Consider the following 19,684-nt stretch of genomic DNA (forward strand, 5'->3'; position numbering starts at 1 on the left):
TAAGAGCTGATGTAGTTAACCACTTGTCTGGGGTGGGCATATCAACCTTGGCCGGTCATCTAGGAGGTCTTCCACGTAGTTCCTTGCAACCAAAGAATTTATCTGGCTCATCTTTCTCCTCATGAGCCCTTCTACATCCTCCTGACTCCTACGGTAAAATTATATTTCAGATTATAACACGTATGGATTACAACATGTAGGGATTGTATGTTAAATCTTCATACAATCTTCATCTTACAATGAAACAAAACTTCAGATAATCAAGTTCTGAACGGTAATTCAGGTAATCAAGTTGTGAAATCAAAATCTTGGACGAGAAAATGTAAGCAAGTATGATAATTATGTTGTTAGGAAGGTCTATGAATTCACATGAAAGCAACAAGGATGGAAAAAGAGGCATACATCATGTGCAAAGAAGAGAAGGAGAAGCCATGGGTGGCAGAGAGATTACCCTGAGAGCACCATGGAAACAAGAGTGGTCCCAACCTAGAGCCTTGGGGTACCCCAGGAGAGAAAAGGCAAGGAGTAGAGATGGCCAAAACAAAATAAAAGTAAGCAAGAGAGATACCCACATTATCCAGGGTTAAAAAAAAGGACTTTGCAGTATACTGCAGCCAAACAAGTGGAGAAATCAAGAAGGACTAATATGACAAGGTTCAGAGCCAGAAAAGGAACCAGTGGTGCACGCAGAGGAGTGTAGCACAGTGGGTAAGGAACTGGGCTTGTAACCGAAAGGTTGCAGGTTTGATTCCCGGGTAGGACACTGCTGTTGTACCCTTGAGCCAAGGTGCTTAACCGAAATTGCTTCGGTATATATCCAGCTGTATAAATGGATACAATGTAAAAATGCTATGTAAAAGTTGTGTAAGTCGCTCTGGATAAGAACGTCTGCTAAATGCCTGTAATGTAATGTAATGTAAGAGGAACAGATGAAAGCACACAGAACAGAGTACATTCACTGAGGTTGAGAATGTGCATTGCATTGTGCCTTTTCAACTGAAAGCATGGACCCAAACCTACCTCTCCAAGACAGGAAGTGCTGTGGTGTGCTGGAGGAGAATGCTCACAAGCAGCAGGAGTTGACCCAAGCTAATAAGACTAGCCATCATTTAAACCTAGAAGAAAAGTCATTTTTGTGCTTCAGACCAATTTACAATAAATGTGTTGTCTGCATTTTAAAGTCAGTAATGTCACAAGAATTTGGTTACCAGTAAAGAGTAAGTTTTAAACCGCAACTTCATTTCGGTAAGACTGGTAAACATTACAATGAACAAGCAGTTCCAGATTTGAGCCAATCAGAGAACAGGAGGCGTCTGATCCAGCGAGGTCCTCAGCAGCTCTATTCAGCTTAAGTATTCGGCGCTCTGCTCTAAATAAAAGCCTGACTTTAGAGTAACAAAGGCACTACTCACCCCGCTCGGCAGAAGCTTGGCTCGGCTCAGGAGAATCTGCAGCGAATGCACAGCACCTCAGCCCGACATTCGGCTTAAGTACTGCGGTGTTATTGACCCTCGGAGGGAAATTACAAAGAGTGATGTCACCCATGCCCCGATAGCCCGACGCACACCTTTATTGCCATGCTTATTTGTACAAGTCATAATATTTATCTGCTGTTGGTTTTCCGCACTTGTGTGGTTGCCCTCCCTGCCTGCCCTTCCCTAGCTACGACCTATTGCATTGACAGTGATCGTTTCCTTAATTGATATTAATTGCAATGAATTGTACTTTTTGTTGGTGTCATTAATATGATTTTATTGTTTTATGATGGCTGTGTTTACGCACACAGTGATTGAAAAATCAATGCGAACGGATCTATGAGCAGAAACTGGTTGAAAAACCACAGAAAGGCCAAGGTTTGCCAAACAGATGGTCAAGGCAGAAATCTGAGCAGGGCTTTGAATGAACATAAAAACTTAATGGTCTTTAATAGTAGTACTTCTGAAAAATATGCCACTGAAAAATTGCAGAGCTATTTCTGGATGTCTGTTTAAAGCTAATGAGAATCTTAGAAACATGTCAGCCAGTTATTAGACAACTTCTAACCTAAATTAATCAAGAGAAATTAGTATAACCCTTACCAGGTGCATGTTTGGGTGTATATGTGTTACATGTGTACATGTAAGTCAATAGATGTGGAACACAACTGTCAGAAAGACTGTTGCTGTTCAACATTTATCTTAAACTGATATATAGCTCTGTATCCTAAGGGTGGTGTCCTTTTGGAAACTTGGGATGAATTGTGTGATGTACACGTAATAAAATATCACCATTGACACCAAACTATGGTGACCATGTCGAGTAGTTTACTTTAAAACACAATTGAATTAATTTTATTTAAAACTTTTTTTAATGGCAGTATATTGATAGCAGGAAATTCAGCTCTTTTTTTTAATACCAAAGATGAATCCAGAAGACTCAAAATAATGGTTGTGATTATGACATCACAAGTGGAAAGCAATTGAAATTCAATATGAGGTATGACCTGCTTCACAGCATCATTATGGAAAGGCCTTTGGACAGATACCTAAAGACAGATTTAGGTTACAAATGTACTTACAAGCACAGCCCTGATGTACTTGGTTTCTGGAATAAAATGATCAATCAAGTCCCCTGTTCATCTAAGCCAGAAGAGAACACAGAAGAGATCTAATTACTCACTGAAATGCTCACTACTACAATGGGAAGCCTGGCACTTGAAATATATTCTACACAAAGAAAAAAGTCTGTACACAAAAGCATGATTACACACAGGCCATGGGATAATTTACAAGGACACTGAATGGCTTGTTAAGTACATTTTCATGGGAGATAGCTGGTGTCATCAATAATCATCATCAGGAAATAAGGAAGGCCTCAGTGAATAGAATCTAATAGGATGCAACCTAAAACATGTCGGTTAATTTTAAGTTCAGGGAATTGAAAATTATTTTTCATGACAAACAATTCTAAAATTGTGTGTGTGTATGTGTGTGTAGTATTTGAACACTGAATTATTCATGTTTTTATTTTTATGTAAATGCTTCACATTAAGTCATCGGTAATTGTGCATCTTCACACGGTTCAATTGTGGCATATTAATTAAGTAACTGCATCAAGATTCAATGTTGTTATGGGGGTGGGGGGGGGGGGGGGGCAATAACAGCAAGAGTGAAATGAAGAAATGGGTTGAACGTCTGCCGTGAATTGTGAGTTGCAGTACACAGGCATAACAGCAGAGGGCAGACTGACAGCATAACAGACCTTCACAGACAGGTATTAAATTTCTTGCATTACTATTTCATCAGCTGAGTGCAGTCTGCCCCATCCATTAATATTCTGCTTACTTCCACAAACATTTGTGCCCACTGATCTGAGATGTATTGTTGTTTATAGTACTTTTAAGAAAAATATTGCTATATTTTTGACCTGAGAGGAGTTTGTACCCCATAGTGTGCTGTCTGTCACCATGAACCATTGGATAAAATAAGATAAGATCAGATGAGGTAGACTGAATACAATCAGACAAGATATCAGATAATGTCTGGCAGGAAAATTTGTCACTATTATTTATTCAAATAAAAGCTATTTTAAAAGCCTACTATTCTATGGTTTAATAATAATAGCACAAGTACTCTGAAGTCCAATTATACATGTACTGTATATCCTGACCTTATTGATGATTTCCCTTTCATAATTCATTTTAACAGAGGCTATGTCCTTCCAGTGGCTAGCTCATTAGTAATAAAAGAGTGAGGTTTCATTAACCCCACACTGAGTGGCACTACGGTGAGCTGTCAATCATCAATTTGTTTTAAAATAGCGAAAGGCCTGCTCCTTCGCAATAGTACAATGATTGGTTCAAACCAGTGAGTCACTGTAGCTCCACTGCTTTTAGGCTGCATAAAACCTCACCATGACCATGACACCACCACTTTCTGATTGTAATGTGTGGGTAGAATATTTGGCCGTTCACAGTGTGAGCTCTTAAGATTTTCTCCAATCTATACCACATCCCAGGTGGTAATGGCATACTATGCAGGAGGACTATACCGCTTAGTATGTCTTTAAATCTTTTGCATGAAAGGGCATTAAATTAAATCACCACAGCAAACTCTTGCATAAAAACAGGTGAAAAAGTACAGTTGACATCTACAGGTTTGTTTTATCTATTGAAGTATTGCAGTGCTGTAGAATTTCCCATCCAATGCATGCTGTTCAGGAGGCTATAATGCATCATATGACTTCACAGAGCTCATCAGCAGACCTGTGAAAAGTATCACACTGTTTCTCCTCCTGCAGCAGAATTAGCTGCGTACATCAATCAAAGTCTCCACCTCCTTAAGCTCCATCACACGGCTGAGGTCAAAAATGTAAGGTTGAGCTCCAGGTTTAACGCTTCTTCTTTTCCCTTTTTTCTCTTTTTCTCCTCTCTGCTGCTTGAAAGAAAGAAGGAATGGTTCTCCTTAGCCTGTGCTTATATCGAAAGACCTAAAAGGACATTCTAAATCTGAACTAAATATGAGGAAACAAGGTCAAAATAACTGAATAAAAGAGGACACATCACCTCAGGGCTGGTTTCCCACACTGGTTATTGGAGTTGAATTTGAAATGCTTTTGCACACATTTAAGGCATGATATGGCTCAGCCCAGGCTCTAACCTGGCTGCAGCCCTATGTGAGATTTGTGGAAGAAGGGCGGAGGAGGAGTGGGAGCAATTACAGACGGTAGGGTGTGTGCCTGACTACCATAGATGTGATGTGTGGATTTTTTACTGCCCCCTCCCCTTGTTTGGTGCCCTAGGCGATGGGCCTATGCCTAGAACTGCCTCTGGCTTAGCCCCTGAGCACCTCAAGAAACAGCTGAAGACCATAGGGCTCCTTGAAGCAACTACAGATTATAGACGTAATATAGACATTACAGACAGGGAAACACTGCCTTCTCTGTGCACGTGGAATTTTTCTTTTCCTTTTTCTGTATTGCATTCTTTTTGATATTTTAATTCTGACGGACATTGAGCATTCTGTACTAAGTTATCCATCCATCCATCCATTATCTATACCCGCTTATCCTGAGCAGGGTCACGAGGGGTGCTGGAGCCTATCCTAGCGTTCATTGGGCGAGAGGCAGGAATACACCCTGGACAGGCCGCCAGTCTATCGCAGGGCACCCATACTATTCATTTACACACTCATATCTATGGGCAATTTAGAGTCTCCAATCAGCCTTCCTGCATGTTTTTGGACTGTGGGAGGAAACCAGAGTACCCGGAGAAAACCCACACGGACACGGGGAGAACATGAACTTGCTGTTGTTGTTGCTATTATTATTAGGAGTAGTAGTGGCAGTGGTAGTAGTAATACTAATAATATTTTAAAAACCAGCTGTAAATTTTGGAACTTCAACTTGAAACTCATTTGCAACACTCATTTGAACTGTATTATGGCAAGATGTGAGATCTGCTAATGTCAGCATTGTTTAAAGTGGCTTAAGTTACAGGGGCTTAAGCAAGCCATATATACTAGCAAAAATAACAACAAAAAACCTTTCCAATGAGGAGAAACGCACGCAGGACCCAGAACACCTCAAGCAGCAAAAAAAAAAACGAAACTGTGTGTTCACATGCTGCATTTCAAACACTGGCAGGCTTGTAACTTCTGTTATGTTCTGCTCTGTTCTGTTCTGTTCTGTTCTGCTATGTCTGTTATGTTCTGTTCTGTTCTGTTCTGCTCTGTCTGTTCTGTTCTGCTCTGTCTGTTATGTTCTGTTCTGTTCTGCTCTGTCTGTTATATTCTGTTCTGTTCTGCTCTGTCTGTTATGTTCTGTTCTTTTCTGTTCTCTTCTTTACTCTTATCTTCTCTCCTCTCCTCTCCTCTCTTCTCCTCTCTTCTCCCCTCCTCTCTTCTGGCTCTCCCAGTAAGCTTTGCCAGTGTGGATACTAAAGCGGCTTACAAGCTGTGAGCATTTCTCCATATGCCTGACCTGGGACAGCACAAGCGATCCTCCGTCGGCAGCCTGCTCACGTCGTAACCAGATTATCTGACCTCGTGGCTAGCAGTATCAATACTTATTTGAAGATTATGAGCCATATTGGCTCCACCTCCCCTGCCTTTTACTAACACTCTTATGTTAGTAAGAACGTGAATTAAGCCATAGCCACTTTTGAAAACTCGTAATAAAAAAATGTGTTATATGTCAAGAAACCTCTTCATTAAATACATGGTTAATTTTGGCACATTATGAATCGTACTTCTTGTCCTTGAAAACTCATCTGTCATGCCGATATTTATACTGCATATTAGAGATATTCATACTTAGGCTACTGTATGTACGGTTTTCAAAGACATTTTGAAAAGACGTGCACAAATTTAAGCCATTTGTGAGAGTCAGTGATAAAGTGATCTTAGAACCTTTTCATTTGAATATTCCCTGCAGTGTCAGATTGTCTTCATGGTGACACATTAGATTGCATTAAATATTTGACGGACTGTAAAAAGATTATGCATGTCCAGTTTGACAGCTTTATCCAATTAAAATGGCATCAAAAGTGTATACCACATTTATATTGCCACATTCATGTCATGAAGCCTATTGAAAATGTCATATTTTTGTGATTTTTGTCTGATATTATGTGCAAAAACCAGCAAGAACATTTCAAAAATAACTCTCGAAATTGTGGGCAGGATTTTTCAAGAGCAGTCACTGTTTCTTAATTAGTAGTTTAAAGTTTGTTCACTTGGATAATCTTTGTGTGAAATGGCGGTGACAATCCCTGGTCCATTGGTTCTGTTGGTTTTTGTTTGCACCATAAAATTAGGAACCATTTTAGCCCCAGGAATGAGTTATCTTTGTTATCTACACATAACTGCTGAGGAACTATGCAAACCAGCCTGTATTTCTTTTCTTTTTTTCAAATTGATTAAACCACGTTGGTCACCATGAACCTGTGCCACAAGCCAGTTGGAGGAGAATGAGTTCCCGTTGTTTTCTGGTTCCTTCAAAAGTTTCTTCCAATACATCATCAAGGGAGTTCATCTTTGCCATTGTTACCTTTGGCTTGCTTTTGTGTGGGCTTGAGGTATATGCTGTGAAGTGCATTGCGACAAATGTTTTGTTGTAAAATGCCTTATATAAATTTTGTTTTGGTTTGATTTGATTTGAATTGTTTTGCGTGTGACTGACAGACTGTGTCCTATAATGTACAGCCAGTCGTGCCAATCTCCAGAGCTGACCCTATCTCCAAGGCCTGTGTCTCATTACAGTTCCCTCAGAGCAGTTAAAAAAGCCCAGCCCTACCATGTAATCCAACCTGTCAGTCCACGCTATTCAAAGGGAAGGGGAAGGAATTAAAATTACATTATCTAATGCACGGCTGAACTTTTCAGAGAGCTTCACTTACAGTAAGCCAGCTTTTCTGTATGCTGGTGAATTGATTTTGCATGTTCCTTAGTGGCCACATCCAGCTGAGGCGCTCATTCATAGTTCTGCAATGTATCCAACCAACTAGAAGAGAATTCTGACAGTCCTGCACAGTGACGCATCATGGGACATGGCGTTGCCCAAGGAGGGAGAGTATGGGTTGGCAGGGTATCCCCACCTCGGGTCTCAGTAGCCTGGCTTCTCCTCATTTCCACCAGACATGGTCGCTCCATCAGCGGGGCAGTCCTGCCACGCTGTGGGCGCATTCACCTGAGGGACTGCAGAGTGGTTTTTAACTGCGTGCATTTTCAGAGGACGTAAGCGTGCCTCCTCTCAAAATGACAGAGCGCATTGCAGAGATGCAAGTTTACAACCGCATCGGGGCACTCCAAATTGTGCAGTAAAGGAAAATGGATTTTTCAAAAGTTGTTAAAAATCTACTCTGACTCAAAACTCAAACCGCCTTGCAATGCAAACCACCACACACAGAATTAAGCTTTAAGACTAACATCTGAAAGAATGGCCCATAAGTCCAAAATTAACACAGAACTCCATATAAATTAATATTATGCCATGTCATATTAGCACCAAAACATTCTCCATATAAGAGGGTCTGCTAAATGCCAGAAAAAGTAAATACTGTATCTGCTCTGATGACTAATATGTTTAATGTTTGCATGATTTGCTTACTCAGTCCTTTTTTACTAAAAGTTTAAAGTGGGTCAATTTGACTGAAAACAAACATAAGGATCTGTGGATCTGGATAGATACAACAAACAGTCCCAGATGGACATGATACTTACATTTTGTCATCATTTCTCTCTAAATGCCCTGTCTTCATTAGACATTCATACTTCTGCTTTATATACTGTACACGTATCCTCCGATATGTCCAGAGGACTATGCTTTGTACAGAATTGTATTTATACAGATAACATCTAGAAAACCCCCAGTACTTCTCTTTTTCCTGTGCAATGCCTCTGGCACTCTCATCTTAAATATGACTTTGCTACAGCTTTGATTGCCAAAATTAAAGCCAGCCAAATACAGGATGTGTGACTGTGATGCAACAATGTAATCAGTTATGTATTGCAATGACAATTCATAGTCGAAGAGGTGTGGTGCTCTAAATTGCAGTACTGCATTGAGCTTGAGGGGGGAAAGTGATCTTCCAGGAATCAATGTGAAATGTATTTTTTCAAACAATTCCTGTGTTATCCCAAAGGTATTTCATGACATTTTCACTGGATACTGACTTTGCAAATGGTTACATTCATTTTGGCTCTCCAGGAGCCGTTTACATTTTCCACTTCCGAGAAGTGCTGAGAAAGTGACTGGGAAATGGCTATGAAAATTGCTTTGCCAAGAAAAAGTGGGATTTGACTGACTGACTGACTGTGTTCTATAATGTAAAGTCAGTACTGCCAATTATCTGGACTGACCTTATCCATCTTTAGTTATGAATGGCTTAATCTTTCATCTGTGAGAAAGGTGGATTTTTCAAAACAGTCCGACCAAGGTTCGTGAGGTAATCTTCATGCAAATTGTTTTTGTTTCAGCTTAGTGCACATGGAGACCAGTTATATCTCATTTTCCTGGACTATGAATGGACTAAAAAGGCTCAGGCTGAGTGGAATATGTTTTTCAGTTCTATGCGAGTGATGTCTGTTGCGATTACGCTAGTGAAATAAAACTGATAAATCGTCTTTCAGCGGTTGCGTAAAATTGCTCGCACGGAAACGGAACTACTTTGACAAGTAGCTGGACACCGTATCCTCGAGCCATGTGGTGGCCAAATCTTCCTCACCGCACTCCGGCTAAATTTCATTAAAGGAAGGGTCCAGCTGCACGGCCATGTCTGCTGCAGCCAAATCAATCGCGGTAATGGGAATCATGGGTACGACCGGCTTATTCAGCGTCTGAAACCATGGAATTGGCCATCTGCAGCTGGCGCCACATAAAGACCCTTAATAAACGGCGCATTTGCTGCTTTATTAATGTATGAGTATTGATGCGTGCCGGCTCAAACTGGCAAAAGGTGCTCTTTAATGTTTGCTCTCGCTCGTGGCGCTCAATGCAAGAGAGCGGGTCAGAATGTTCCGGGTCAAAAATACGGTCCTGGCGTGTGATAGTCCCACAGCCGGTCTCATAGCTGAAACCCAGGACACAGATATCAGGCTCCTAATGGATTCGTTACCAACCCCTGAACCTGAGAGATTATTTATTTTGAAATGGCCCCTGCAAGGCGACACTTTGACTGCACAGTGTGGCTACTCGGAATCATGTATCTAATGCAAAGCACTTGGCTAATCACTGGTATCACATCCATGGGCAAATTCAAGTTTCTGAGAAGGTCAGGATACCAGCAGCCCAGAGAACAAGATAACCCATTTCACACAGATAGACATGCTGAGTGCAGACTTCTCGCCACAGTACAGACCTTGTCAATCACTCAGGTACTGGTGCCTGCGCTGGATATCTCAGTAGTACAGTACCCTGGCACCACAGCACAGCTCATTTGCTGAGTTCAACAGTAAAAAGAAGCAGAGGCTGGCTGTATGTGTGCAGGCAAAGGACATTGCAGAGATAAGACCAGCCCACAGTTATGACAGTTAGGAATTCAATATTGTGGGAGAAGTGAAAATGTGGAATTAGAGGTTGTTAAAAAGTGGGAGTCTGACATGAGTTCAGCTAGTGAGGGCTGTAGTCACAGCTCTAAAATGACTCAGAAACGAGCAGCTTTCACAGCACAAGAGAGAGGCCCTGCTGTTCTAGAGATGGTGGTCTGGTACACGGGGTACATCAGTGCTGACATGGTTAATTTTAGGTGATGGAGAGTTCATTACGATTTATTTGTGTACTTCATACTTACATTTATGTGACACTGTTTTTAAAAATCACCACCTGGCTTTCAACTTGTTATGAATGGCAATCTCTGAGACAACATAAAACCAAATACATTTTTAAAATAGAATCTCCAGGGACTGTAACAGCCTCTAATATTGAAAATTACAACGATCATTATTAATATGAGCACAGAAATCTCAAATTCAGCGTAGCATGCATTCAGCGTAGCATGTACTGACAATTGTTTAGTTATTGAAACAGCTTCTTTTGTTAGCAGTGGTATAAGCATATGTTCCTGAAACATTGTTTATATGAGTCAACAACGACTTGAGTGTGATCTGGCTAAATAAATTGTCAAATAAAACAATTGTTTGATCTGTATGAAAAATTTCACCACAATGGAATGTGTTGCTTCCTGCTGGCATAACCTGCCATCCTGAGACGAAAGGCGAATGTAACAGAAATGAGTGCGTTATTTCCACATGGTTGCAGTGCTTCATCAAAACGTCTGGGCCATGCAACTTGAAAGAGGAGAGCTTAGAGCGCCGCATGCCCAAATCCCTGGTAGATAATTGGCTCACACCTATAGGCCCCACCCGCCTTTAATGAGTAGCTCTGATGCCATAAAAGAGCCCCTTGAATTGTAGAGCTTCACAAAGAGATTTCTGTGTGCACAAAGCTCGGTAGGGGTGGGAAGAGAGGGGGTCAAGTAACACTTGGGCACGTGATATTCAGTTCATCGCAGTTGCAGAAGCGTCCCTTTCATGGACTTTAACTGCTTATGACAGGTGGAATCCTCTTACTGTTCCAGTTCTATGAATTAGGGGACCAACTGCAAGCACTGAACTACAACTGACCCATTATAACTTCCTGAAAATATTGCAATGGGAGAGCGAGGTTCCTTAGCTCAGGTGCTGACTTAAAACCCAAAAGTTTCAAAGAGGAGCCACTAGCTACGCATAGTGCGATAGCAAACATCGGCATGGAATAAAATAGTCATTGTATTTGTATATATAGGTTTCTCAATTGTGCATCATGTGACTGAGACTGCGAGTTTCCCAGAGAAACCCAGTGGGCCTCTTGTGTTAATACGCATGTTTTCCTTATTGTTGCACACATTTCATTTTTTGCTTACATTTTTTAACCACATAAATCAACTGAGAACTCAGTTCTTATTTGCCCTGGCAGCCACTGTAACCAAATTGACGGTCACAGTGATTTATGTCTTACAAAAAAACATGGCAGACAACCACAGGCATTCTAAATTTAAGGTTTTCTGGGGAAATTACCACATAATGTTGATGGGGTTTTTTTTTTCTTATCAAGTGACAGGCATCTAGAGGCTAAAATTATTACTGCAACAGATGCATTGCCAAGTATGGTCTTAGCATGAGGACCTGTATCTGACTGTTTTAAGTAAAGATTCCGGAAGCCAATAGGGGTCATAACCCTCAAGTATAATTTTTTTCTTTCTTTTTGCGAGGTGGGTGGGTTTATTTTTATTTTTTACCAAGAATTTTAAATGTACAGTAGAACCTCAGGGATAGAAGCCTCAGTGTAGCAGACTGACCCAGTCATCTGAACAGGTTTAAAACTGAAAGCAGAATATGCAATCATGCCTTAAGCAAAAAGGTGAGGATTAAATAAACAATTCGTACTTAAAAAATGTAATACTACCAAGATAAAAGAGGACCAAATGTGATGTGGGGGAATTTAACAAGGTTTGACAGAAAGATTATTACAAAACATAAAAGCTGACAAAATCTCCACTGTACCATATCTCCTGAAAATTGTTTAGAAAGCTGGCAGCAAAAAAAAAAATAAATAAATAAATAAATTATTTTAATTATAATTATAGGCTAGCTGGCTTAATTCTTGGTTAGACTAAGGATTATTTGACACCCAAATTATTTCAATCACTAAAGTATTTAAACACTTAAAATGACGGTATATTGGCTCACTTTCAAAATTCTGAATATTGCAGAATTCCAAACGACCTCCATTCTCACTGCATTCATATCTTTGTGGGTGGTCCTCCCGTCATACGACTGTTTTCCCCATTGTTATTTGGACCAAGTTTAGAGGCTGTGTAGGACACGAGGAGGGAGGATTGCGTTTGAAGAGTCTGACGGATGAAGCCTGTGAATAGCAAACTAAGAGTCGCACTGATAGGGGACGACAGGTCTCAAGGGAGATTTCACAGCAGATGCGAACAGGTGAAGATAACGAGGGAGCATCGAATCAATGATGTGGATTGTTCACAATGCTTTTCTCAATTGCAATGGTTTGGGTTCCTAGCAGAGCATCTTCGAAATCATACCTGACCCCATTTTAAATCTTGTACTATTACAGGTGGACATGGTTATCCTTAAACACCTTTATCAAGGGTACAGCAATAGCAAGAGATATGAAACTGTAAAGTCCCACTCCCCACAAACCCTCTCCCTAGCTGCTGTGAAACTGCAGTTTCATTTGAGCCTTTGAGACTTTCAGATCATTGAGATGCCTGACATGCAAAAAAAGAGAAATTATAAATCCCAAAAGTGAAAGTGAAAGTGTGTGTATTTTAATTTTTTATGATCTGTTCCGTAAAATTCTAGAACAGCCATTTGGGGTTCCTGTTTCTGTGATTAATAAAAAGAAAAAGAAAAAAAAATTGCAACCTTAATGAATACAAGGCCTTCTTTTACTTTGATGTACTGTACTGTGGAACTTCTTACAAGAGCTTCCATAATCTTGCAGCAACTTATTTCTGGAATTTTGTTATCCTTTTGTTTTTCTTCTGACTTAGCAACATGTGATAATTGAAGCTACTCTTAGATGAATGTGTATCATCAGAAATGAAAGACTTTATGACTTTAATCTTTTCAAAAGTATCACCTGTGTTCAGGAGCATATCCCTCTTAGGAAACATTTTTTAATTCTTTGTGTTGCTTTTTTATTTTATTTTTATTTATTTATTAAGTATTTTTATTTGTGAATATCTCCTCAGCTTGCAGGCAGTACATGAATTAGATTTTCAAGGTAACTAATCAAACATGGGTTAGTCTGGGTCAGACTGGAAGACAGTTTCAGGAAATGCAGAGAGCACTGATCCCATTGATCTGCCATTAAAATTATTATGGCTGGTTTGCTCCCACACTGCCATAGAAGACATTGAAGTGTCTTAAGTTCACATTTACTGCTTACATATTGCCTGTACTAAAACCTCTCGTCCGAAGGAAAAAAATAAAAACATGAAATCCAAGGATTATCATAGTTGATAATCTATTAAACTTGGTTGTGTCTTTGTACATATGCCACCTCCTTGTCAATTGGCTGTTTGGGAGAATTGCCACAAAAAAAATTGTACTGGAGCAATCAACAAAGATTAGCATCTAGAGTTTGGATTGGAATGACTGGGATCAGGTGTTATGGTTATGTGAGACCAAAATTTACCTTTTTGCCAAGGAACACCAGCAAGCAGGTTGGCATAAAAATGAAGACAGTTATGTTGAAAAGAACATCATACCCATGGTGAAACATTATGGTGGATCTTTGAGCTGTTTCACATGAGGGTGTACAATGCACTGAACTGAACAGGGGTGGGGATATTTGTGTCGCATACATTTCGGGAAATCGATTTTACAATTTGAGTCATTTCGGTGGATTCCACTGAATGATCATTAAAGTGCAATTTTTTTTTTTTTTACATTTGAGAATGAATACTACGCACTCGCACAAATGCTGTCAGCTTTGTTTTCAAGCGAGGCCTGCGCATGACCTTTGTGTGCGAGAGATGCTGCTCGCTGAAGAAAGCTCTTATCTCTAATGATCAGATTACTGCAGGGGGCGGGGGAGAGTCATACACATCGTCACCGCTGAGCGAGAGCACAGGCTGCAGAGGCAGCAGCGCATGTGATTCGCTGCTCCCTGCTAATGTCCTAACACTCCATCGAAAAACAGGTGTTTAACTGCGAGGGTACAGATGCACTTGGGCTCGTTTTTTAACTCCTGTTCATCTGCCTTTCAGACTGGCTTTTGTTGCCCTCGGTTACTTCAAAGCAGGGGTTGTCCAATCTTATCCGAAAAGGGGCCAGTGTGGGTGCAGGTTTTTGTTTTAGCCCAGCACTATGACACCTGATTCAAGTAATTAACTAATAATGGTCTTCAATCAAGATTTTGATACTTTTTGGATAAGATTGGACACCCCTGCTTCAAAGTAATCAATTGCTGTTCAGTGATCCGTTATTCCAAACCGATCATTTATGCCAAAGTGTTTGATTACACTTAGCGTAAAATAACGTTTTACAGAAGTAATCAATTTCTCCAAAGAGATCAGTTACACCACAGTGATCAGACACCACAAAAGGATTGATTATTCAGAATTTTAATATTTATTTCTGACTCTCTTATGACATTAACCTGACAAGGAGCTCTTTGTATGTTTGACCTGTACACAGTCCCCCATAAATCACTCTGCTGCTACTGGCCATTCTTGTCTTTGGATGGCAATTATTGTATCGCTAAAGGATGATATGCATACAAATATATCCTATTACACTCTCATGAGTGAGTTTGCCTCATTTACTATGTCGTTGTTAAAAACCGTTACGAAATACGGTCAGTTACTGACCCTACTGAACGCATGAATTCACAACCAGTGTTGCTCTATGCCAGTGTACCTTCCTAAAGATTATAAAACATTAACAGTCACGTCTGACAGATATCGACTGTTGACAGGCATTGCATTATGTTGCAAATTTACTGTCAGTATAGTATAGTTCATTGTGCTTAGATATTTAACATTAATGCGCAGTGTATTGAGTGAGATAAGTTCTGTTAATATCGATAGCATTATTTGGATCTTCCTGGATTTAGACCCAGTCAACCTCACTTAGCCTCTTCTGTTCCAGTCACTCACTCACTCTGCCATACTTCTTATTATCGTCCATGTTATCACTACTCTTGGCGATCAGGTATTCTCCCATGCAATAGCAAAACTTTGCGAATCTCTTCCTAAATCCACTACCCAGCAGCAACTAAAAACTCTCCTGTACACAAGAATTCTCATGAAGATGGCATAACCTTTCCATTCATTTTCAACTTTCACTTTTATATAGTTATTACTTTCTTTTTTCCTCTTTATTATTGGTAAGCTGTCGTAAATGTGCAGTACACATGTTTTAGCAATCTCATGACACCTTTATGTGCAACTGTCTGCAACATTAGTGTAATGTTGACATAAAGGTCATCTTGAGTATGCTAAAAGGTGCCAAATACATTATTGTTATTATTATTATTATTATTATTATTATTATTATTATTATTATTATTTCAGTGAAGAGTTTAAGGGTCAAAGGCTGAGCTAATGTCAAGAATCATAGGACAGCAACCAATTTGGCCTCCCTCCTTCAAAAAAGATGACCTGTAACCATGTTGTTAATTTGACCTCCAATGATGTTCTATGCTCATCAATTCCAGGGGGATTCCCTAACAAAGTCCAATTAGTCTTAACGAGCTCGTCTTTAAACAAGGCCTTGCTCACCACATGACTGGATCAGATCACACAACTAATTCCCTCCAACACTGTACAGGATGAGTCACACGCTGACACGTAGTAGTAGTTTTGCACTTATTTCACAGTTACACTTTGACACCTTGGAGAAGACATTCTGTTCATGACAAGTGCATGCATATAATTACAATAAATTTAGCACCAATTAGCTGCTTCCATATTTCCCCTTTGAGCCACAGGCAGGAGGGCTGAGGCGAGCATCTGTGGGATCCCGAAGCAACACGCGGGCAACCACAAATGCAAATTCAGGACGTCTCTCAGAAAGTACAGTACGATGTAGAAAGAGAGGATTTTTAAAAGAATAAATTTTGCAATGCAAGTTACTCTGACAGTCAATCTTTTACTGCAGCTCACTCATTCGAGTAATCCTGTCAGCTCCACCGAAAATAACTACAGTAAAAACAAAAAAATAAAATAAATAAATGGCCCAGAATATTAATGGTGGTATTACAGGATGGCAGTGGAAATTGATTGAAGCGATTTTTTTTTTTTCATTGAAATTTGCTGCACCAAAGCCAGATGGGTTGATTAAAGTGGCAATTTTGTTGTGCTTGTGCTCCCAGAAACACAAGCCTTTTCCCCCTGAAGACCCACAGATGGAAGGCTTGCCTCAGAGTGCCTTCCACGAGCAGGGGAGCACTAATTTGTTTTGACTGAGCGTTTGACTGGCAGTACAGGCCAGATGACCACACACTGGCTCCATTGTTTAAGTCCGGGCTAGCGCAGCGGCCATCTTTTGTTAAGTGCATCAAACGCCAGATTTAAACAACTTGAAAGGCCCAACTGCATACGCCTAGGGCATGGACATAAGGAGACCTGCATTGCAGCTCTGCCTAGAAAGTCTCTTTTCCCAGAAAAAAAATTGCTTTTCTTCTGTAGCTATGCTAAAGGAAAATAATGTGACCATTTCACACCAATTTTATATTTCTAGTTGGGCAAGCATTTCAGTTTTTTTCTACATTTTCTTAAAAAATACTTCATTGTTAACTCTTCTGAACAAGGCAACCACCAGCTAGGGGGTATTCATGCTCAACATAATGAACTTCTTGAATGTATGTCTGTGTCTTCCAAACTCCCAATGCGCCAGTGTTAAAAGGATAAACACTTCACTAATTAAAGCTTGAGGACAAAGAGCACTGTGGTTTAGACTGAATGAGGCAGCGGTGACAAATCACAGTTTCGGTATCCATATTTTCCCATTCCACTGGGTGTGAGCTGAGTATTGGGGCATGCACACCCTGCTACCAAAACAAGCAAACAAACATGCGAGGGGGGCACCCCATCCTGTCTGTCCTTTCCTGTGTCACTAATGTTCTCCAGTAGCACAGCTGTGCAGGCCACTCTGTCCTGTCCTGTGTCACTTATGTTCTCCAGTAGCACAGTTGTGTAGGCCACTCTGTCCTGCCCTGTGTCACTAATGTTCTTCAGTAGCACAGCTGTGCAGGCCACTCTGTCCTGTCCTGTGTCACTTATGTTCTCCAGTAGCACAGTTGTGTAGGCCACTCTGTCCTGTCCTGTGCTACTAATGTTCTCCAGTAGCACAGTTGTGTAGGCCACTCTGTCCTGCCCTGTGTCACTAATGTTCTCCAGTAGCACAGTTGCGTAGGCCACTCCGTCCTGTCCTGTGTCACTAATGTTCTCCAGTAGCACATTTGTGTAGGCCACTCTGTCCTGTCCTGTGTCACTAACCGCTAACATCATAAAGCAACATCACCACTTTACCACTCAAAACACCTTGCTGTGCTCTTCTGTATTCCCTGACCTGGTATTGCTTTTTATAGGTACTTTAGCTGTTCTGCTGCACATGACCACTTCTGAGCCCTTTTGATTAATTACAGAGCTTACTCAAATAGGGAGAATACATGCAAACATTTCTCTCTCATGCACACACACACACACACACACACACACATTGATATATACACACAAATACACATGTTCACATATGAGTTATGAACATAATATAATCATGCTCAAACAGAATGAAGGGCCTGCTATATGCAGCACATCAAATTGCAGAAACCATACTAATCTCATCACAATGCTAATTTCCATGAGCATTTCATATTAGGCTTTTCGTAAGTGTGTTGGTATTTCTTTTTTTTTCTTTTTTTTCTTCTAATGGAAACTGCATTCCTCTCATAATGTTATCTCACAGGCATTTGCAAATCATGCTTAGCCAATTCCTCACCCGTAGGCAGAAATCTATGCATATCCTCAGGGAAAGTTTGTTTCTCATTGATGTATTACTAATGTCTGGGAGAAAATGGGTATTTCATTAATGGATGGTAGAGGAATTTTTAAAATTTTGTGTCTTGTCCTTTACTGATAGTAAATGCTACCTGGTTGAAAGAAGACCCTTCCGCATCTTTTTTTAAGATGCGGAAGGGACTCTTATTAAGCTCATGCTATGCCCAAACTGACCTTTCAATTCTATATTTCTCCAGAGAGAAAACCCTGAGAAATGTGAAATGTTTATTTGCAGTCTGATGGTGCTCTCAGTTTGGCCTGGGCAAAACACAAAAGAAAGAGATTCCAAAAGCATACAGCCTGTCCTTTGGGTGTGTGGGTGGACAATCACAGCTGAAATGGATAATTATCACTCCCCACAGGATACTGCTTTCTGGCACTGTCAGATGTTTCAGATGTGAAACTTTTGTTCTGTGAGATAATGGATTATAACTTTAGCATAAGTTAATTCAAAGCAATGGCAATATTATGACGAATGTTTTGATAGTTCAGGGTAGAAGACGAAAGAGTTTTGCCACAAAAAATGACAGTAATAATTCCATTCTACAGTCATTCAGAATGTGACATGGCCTTTGGATATTCATTCAGTGATAAGATGAAAAAGGCTTATCTAATTTATTTTGCATTCCTTGAAAGGAAATACAAACTGGAAGAGATTAATATATAGTTCTTGATCGTTGCTATAGTTACTGCACGTGTGGACGTTTTATTGGGGCCGTATAATTACTGTCTAAAATTGAAAAGAAAAACACATAGGCATGTTTGTTGCAAAATATAACAACAGTAATTACTGAACTTTTATGCTTTTATGCAAAATAAACCAAGCATTACTGGAAATTGAAGAATGCAGATATGTCCAGTTTGGTCAGTTCAAGGGGGCTGAGGCGGTGGTCAGCTAAAGCAAAGTAATTGCAAATTACAGTACATTTTGTTTGTTACCCCTTACAAAAAAGAAACAAATGAAAAAACATGTGAAATTTGCCTTTTCACATGTGAAAATTACAATTTCACATATTAATTTAACATTTGTACTGGACATTTTTGGACATTATTGGCTTATTTTCACATTTGAATGAAAATTCCACTTGAAAATAAAATGTGGCATGAAACATTTTTCACATTTTCACGTAAAAACAAAACGTATGTCTTTAAGTAACATGCACAGTAAACTCTGGTCCAAAGTGAGATTATTGTATTCTGTTAGAAAGTTAATTAGTTTGATTTGAGTTAACACTGAACATTTTACTGTGTATGTTAATTCTCATTTTATAAGTGGGATTACTTGTATAGTTCACATGTGTGCTCTTCACAAGTTGGGTGTTCACATGTGGTTTTTGGACACGTGGTTTTTGGGGGGTTTTTTCCGTAAGGGACCCTCTAATAGCTCCTTGTGGGCCTATTATCCGAGCTGAGTGGGAAATAGGTGGTCTTGTCAAATATTTAGTGTCTGTAATGAATGCTTAAGAAGCAACGGTGGATAGAATTTAATACCCGATTGAATCTACATTGATAACTCACCTGAAATACCACCGTGAATCGCAGTCAGGCGAGCCGTGGTTACGGGACACGCATTATGCAGGCAGAATGACGAGGGCATGAGGACACACATTTGGGTCCATCGACTAGACGCGCCCT

This window comes from Anguilla anguilla, chromosome 5 (genome assembly GCF_013347855.1).
Source record: "Anguilla anguilla isolate fAngAng1 chromosome 5, fAngAng1.pri, whole genome shotgun sequence".
Lineage (NCBI taxonomy): Eukaryota > Metazoa > Chordata > Actinopteri > Anguilliformes > Anguillidae > Anguilla > Anguilla anguilla.